This window comes from Carlito syrichta, unplaced genomic scaffold, assembly GCF_000164805.1.
Source record: "Carlito syrichta isolate Samal-C Ts95f unplaced genomic scaffold, Tarsius_syrichta-2.0.1 Scaffold120490, whole genome shotgun sequence".
Lineage (NCBI taxonomy): Eukaryota > Metazoa > Chordata > Mammalia > Primates > Tarsiidae > Carlito > Carlito syrichta.
Window position 1 is genome coordinate 285,671 of NW_007064586.1, and position 6,048 is coordinate 291,718.

Consider the following 6,048-nt stretch of genomic DNA (forward strand, 5'->3'; position numbering starts at 1 on the left):
ACTCTGTCGCCCAGACTGGAGTGCAGTGGCCGCTCCCGGCCACCACAGCCTCCATTATACTACTCTCCTTTATACAGCTCACCAGTTATACTTTTTTTTTTTGAGGGTGGGGTCTCACCGTTGCCCAGGTTAGAGAGCAGTGACACAATCATGGTTCACTACAACCTCAGCCTCCCAAAGTGCTGGGATTACAGGCATGAGCCAATGCCTGGCCTGTTGGTTGTCTTAAATACATGAATTTTTTTTTCTTAGAGACAGGATCTTGCTGTCATCTACGCTAAGTACAGTGGCATGATCGTAGCTCATTGTAACTATGACCTCCTGAGCTCAGTTTCCCACCTCAGTATCCCAAGTAACTGGGACTATAGGCTTGTACCATCATGTCCGCTAATTTTTTTTTTTTTAGTTGACGTCTCACTCTGTTGCCCCGGCTGGAGTGTAGTGGCACATTCACAGTTACCCCAGCATCATCCTGCTGGGCTCTGGGCTCTGGCAATCCTTTCACCTCAGTCTTCCAAGTAGCCGGACCTACAGGCGCATACTACTGTGCCTGGCAAATTTTTTATTTTTATTGTAGAAATGAGGTCTCGCCAAGTTGTCCGGGCTGGTCTTGAACCCATGGGCTCAGGCAATCTACTTGCCTCTGCCTCCCAAAGTGCTAGGATTACAGGCTGAACCACTGAGCCCGGCCATGGCCGCTAATTTTTACAAATTTTTTTGTAGAGATGGAATCTCAATATGTTGTCCAGATTGATCTCGAGTTCCTGGCCTCAAGTGATCCTCCCACTGTGGCCTTCTGAGTCGCTGGGATTACAGGAGTAAGCCACTGTGCCCAGCCAAAAAAATTTATTTAGATTTCAAACAAGTCAAATGTTTACAGATAAATTAGAAAAGTTTAGTATGTAAATTCAGTTATAAAACCATTACTTTCCTGAGTTCCCTATAGTCCTTTGAATCAGATTTTTATGACTATTTGTAAATTGTGAGGTTTTTATTCCAATATGACAAAGCTTTCTTAGTTCTTCTCTACTATTAATGAAAAGCTTTTTTGTTTTGTTTTGTTTTGTTTTTTGAGTTGGAGTCTCACTCTGTCACCCAGACTGGAGTGCAGTGACCACTCCTGGCCACCACAGCCTTGGCCTACTGGGCTCTGGCAATCCTTCTGCCTCAGCCTTCCAAGTAGCTGGAACTACAGGCACATACTACCACACCCGGCTAATTTTTTGATTTATTGTAGAGATGAGGTCTCACCAAATTGCCCAGGCAGGTCTCGAACCCTCAGGCTCAGACAATCTACTCACCTCAGCCTCCCAAGGCGCGAGATTACAGGCTGAGCCACTGAGCCCGGCTATGAAAAGCTTTTTATTTTATTTTATTTTTTTGAGTCGGAGTCTCACTCTGTTGCCCAGGCTGGAGTGCAATGGCACGCTCACAGCCACCACAGCCTCTACCTGCCAGGCTCAGGCAATCCTTCTGCCTCAGCCTTCCAAGTAATTGGAACCACAGGTGCTCACCACTGCGCCTGGCTTTTCTGATTTATTATAGAGACGAGATCTCACCAAGTTGCCCAGGCTGGTCTCGAACCCCTGAGCTCAGGCAGTCCTGTCTCCTCAGCCTCCCAAAGTGTTGGGATTACAGGCTTGAGCCACCGTGCCCAACCAGCTTTTTATTTCCTAATTTTTTATCTGTATGCTGTTAACGATGCTACCGATTTCACTTTGGGAAATAGGCAGAACAGGATCTTGACTACAAGCCACATTTGATCTGAGAAAATGAGATTTCATAATTTCTTAAGCACTATAACTTGTAGGTTCAGTTCAGGTGGTGTTTAACGGTCACTGCTTTGTCAGGGTAGAAGTTATTGGCTACCACAATTTGTTCTCTAGTCTCTTAAGTTAAAAAGGACTTTTTATGGGTCTAAGATAAGCCAAAGATAGTATGTGGACTCTAATAGGCATTTATATCAAACAGGCAGTATTAGACACTGAGCAAGATGAAAAAATTGTGGATTTTTAATATCTTAGTTTTATGGGAGGGGAACAGCACTTCTCCCATACACACACACAAATGAGTTAATTTGTGGCAAAGCTGCTTATAGTGTAATCTGGAAATTGCTAAAGAAATGATAAAACCTTTGATTAGAATTGTTAGAAGCTGGCTTAGGCTGAGCAGCCAATACAAATTATGTTTTAGAATGTTTAAAAATGTTACTGATTCGCTCCATGCTGTCTTGTTCATAAGAGCCCCCTACCCTCTTTGTGCACGTTGCTTTCTGAGGAAAATGAACATTTTCCCTGGATGGAACCCTGTGGTGCTTACTCCCTGATTTCTTACAGCATTTGCTTCAAAATAGGCTACTTTATTACTTATAAAATACTTATAAAGAGTTACTTTATTCTTTTTACATTGGGAGTCCTGGGATTCATAGTGGTTTTCTTAGGCTGGTGGAAGAACTCTGGAAAGAGCTGTTGCTCTGCTGAGTATTCTGTCTGTGTTTCTTTTTGTGCTGAGACAGGCTTTGCACAGTATGGCCAGTTCTCTCTTCCTTGCCTACATCAACAAGTATTTATTGAGCTATTGAGCTACTTCTGTTTGCTAAGCCCTTGCCAAGACTAATGAGGTAAAAGTGGAGGGGAAAAGTGAATCCCTGTACTCAAAACAAGCTCCAGCCCTGGTGGGTAGGGGTTGTGAATCGTGACAACGCAGAGTGACAGGTATGTGAAGGGGAAGCAAGGTGTGAAGGGGAACTGTGAATGATCATTAGAGAACCAAAAACTTTGATCGAACCTTGGTTATAATTAAAATTATGAGCCAGGCGCAGTGGCTCACGCCTATAATCCTAGCACTTTGGGAGGCAGAGGCGAGAGGATTGCCTGAACCCACAGGTTCGAGACCAGCCTGAGCAACATGGTGAGGCCTTGTCTCTACAGTAAATAAAAAAATTAGCCAGGCGTGGTGGTATACACCTATGGTTCCAGCTACTTGGAAGGCTGAGGCGCAAGGATCACCTGAGCCCAGCAGGTCAAGGCTGTGGTGGCCATGTGCTTGCCACTGCACTCCAGCCTGAGTGACAGAGTGAGACTCCAACTCAAAAAAAAAAAAAACTATGGTATCAGGTTGGTTGTTTTGAGAAAAATAAATCCTAGACTGGTTACTTCCTTCAGTCAGATAGCAGGAAGTAGGGGCTGGAGAGTAGGAACATAGAACATATATGTGGGGAAGGTCTTAAACTGAGAATCATACATGGTCTCTTTTGTTTTCAAAGAAGCAAGAAGTTTCATGAGACAAATCACAGTACTTTCTGTGCTACTGAATACAAAATTCTTTCTGAGATACTCATTCAGGTTTGTTTGAGTCGAGGTCTCATACTGTTGGCCAGACTGAAGTTCAGTAGCACAGTCATGGCTCATCATGACCTTGACCTCCTCGGGTCAGGTGATCCTTCCACCTTAGCTTCCCAAGTAGCTAGGACTATAGGCATGCACCACCACACCTAACTTGTTTTTCAGTTTTTTTTTGTAGAGATCCTGCTGTGTTGCTTAGGCTGGACTCGAATTCCTGGGCTCAAGCAATCCTCCTGCCTTGGCCTCCCAAAGTCTGGAATTAGAGGTGTGAGCCTAGCCTCATTCAGTGTTAAATACATATTTCCTGTTTAATATCTCTGGAATGAAACTTTCAACATCAGTGCATATAAAACAGTATACTTTTAACTTAATTTATAGAATTAGGTTTTGCTTTAACTTAGTCCTTCACTGCATAAATCATCAGAAAAATCTCATATCCTTATCTGTTTTTCTGTCTTACCAGCTGAGCAAGTAAAATGAATTGGTGATGCCAGCAAATTTAAATCCAGACACATCTTGATACTTTTTTTTTTTTTTTTACAGGCTGAGCCACCAAGCCCAGCTTATCCTATTCTTTAAGGAATCTTGAAAAAGTAGATTGGTGGCCAAGTTTACAGTGGTGAAACATTTCCTGTTGCATTTGCTCTCTGAGTTGTCCAAGTCTGCATGTTAATGTACTACTCATATCCTGTGATAATTTGTGTATTCAACTTTCAGACACATCTCTGATTCATAGATACTGCATAGAAGGAATCTCAGTTTGGTTCCATTGACTATCCAAGATGATAAGTTTTATTTTCTTTAAGTTTCATTTGAAAATCCTTCATTTTTTTAAATTAAAAGAACCTTCACGTGAAGTAGCGCTCTATACGGATTAGAGCATTGGATAGGATTGAGTGATTTAAAAGTTCTTTTTCTACCTTGAACCACAAGGCAACTCACCATACCCAGTACATTAATAGATTGGTGATTTTTCTAGAGTTGGATGATTTCAAACATAAGAGCTGTGAAATATTTTATGGTGATCATTTACATGTAACCTATTTGCCAAATTATTACTCCTAACTGACATCACCATGTTAGTTTATGAAGGGGTCCCCCAAAAAACCTGAAATTATCTTTTGGAGGGCAGGTCCCTTGTAGTACACTTGGAATTTGTTCCTCTGGATCAGTCATTCAAAGTTTTTATCTGGAAGTTTTGAGAAGTTTGCATCGCAATTTGTGGAAGTAACATCCCGAGTTGTGGCAAATAGGTGTCTGGTTCTTCCATCATGACAGTGCCCTTGCCCATACTGCATGAATGTTCAGTTTTTGACCAAAAACAGCATGACCCCCCTGCCCCACACTCCCTATTCACCCAATCTCACTTTGAGTGACTTTTTTTTTTGTTTTCCCGATTAAAAAGTCCTCAAAGAGAGATGTTTTTTCCCATATGGATGAGGTGAAACAAAAAACTGCAGAAGCACTAAAAGGCATCACAACTGATGAGTTCAGAAACTGCTTTGAGCAGTGGGAGAAGCATCTCGATAGGTGTATTGCATGGAACGGGTAGTGCTTTGAAGGTGACCGAAGTTTAAACATGTAAGAATAAATACATAATTTTTAATAAATGAATCCTGGGTTTTGGGTTCCCCCTTGTGTTATCCGCCCTCTACCCTAGCATCTCCCCATTCTTCACATGCTTCCCCTTTTTTATGCGAGATCCTTATTTATATGTTTGGCTACATAGAACTAAAACTCCTGTGCTTTTTTTGCCTCACTGATTGCTTTTTTCATATGAGATTCCTTAGATTGTTTGTAATATTTGAAATTATTTATCTGCTTCAGGAAGTAGAATCCTTTCCTCTTCACTATTGGAACAATCTAAGATTATTCTCTTAGTGTGCATTTTCGCCCACTGTACTTCAAATAAACTGAGAAACTAACAGTTTGTGATGATGAGGATTACAAAAGGTCTAAGAGTAAATTGTATAGTGCATCTCTTGCTGGTGTCACTTCAGGATCAGTATTGTTGTTGGAGGGAGAAAGTTATTGGAGCTCCCTGACCTAAGTTGTAATTAGAGGGTCTGACTGTTCTTCAAGGAACAAGTTAACCTAACTTAGTTGTCGCTATTCCCTCTTTATTTTATTTTTCAATTGGAGTCTCTGTTGCTCAGGCTGGAGTGCAGTGGCATGCTCATGGCCACTGCAGCCTCAACTTGCCGGGCTCAGGTGATCCTTCTGCCTCAGCCTTCCAAGTAGTTGGAACTACAGGCACGCGCCACCACACTTGGCTAATTTTATTTATTTATTATTTTTATTTTATTTTATTTTTTTTGAGTTGGAGTCTCACTCTGTCTCCCAGACTAGAGTGCAGTGGCCGCTCCCAGCCATTGCAGCCGCGACCTGCTGGGCTCCAGCGATCCTTCCGCCTCAGCCTTCCAAGTATCTGGAACTACAGGCACGCACTACCACTCCCGGCTAATTTTTTTTGATTTATTGTAGAGATGAGTTCTCACCAAGTTGCCCAGGTGGGTCTTGAACCCGCGGGCTCAGGCAATCCACTCACCTCGGCCTCCCAAAGTGCTGGGATTACAGACTGAGTCACTGAGCCTGGCCTAATTTTTTTTACTTATTGTAGAGAGGAGGTCTCGCCAAGTTGCCCAGTCTGGTCTCGAACCTGTGGGCTCAGGCAATCCTCTCACCTCGGCCTCCCAAAGCGCTG

The 6,048-nt window shown here is 42.6% G+C and overlaps 1 protein-coding gene across 5 annotated transcripts in view; it reads left to right on the plus strand.

Annotated features, from left to right (window-relative positions):
- The window catches only part of CPSF7 (cleavage and polyadenylation specific factor 7), a 27,110-nt gene that overhangs the window by 1,360 nt on the left and 19,702 nt on the right, over positions 1 to 6,048 (plus strand). The gene's annotated exons all lie outside the window — the stretch shown is intronic.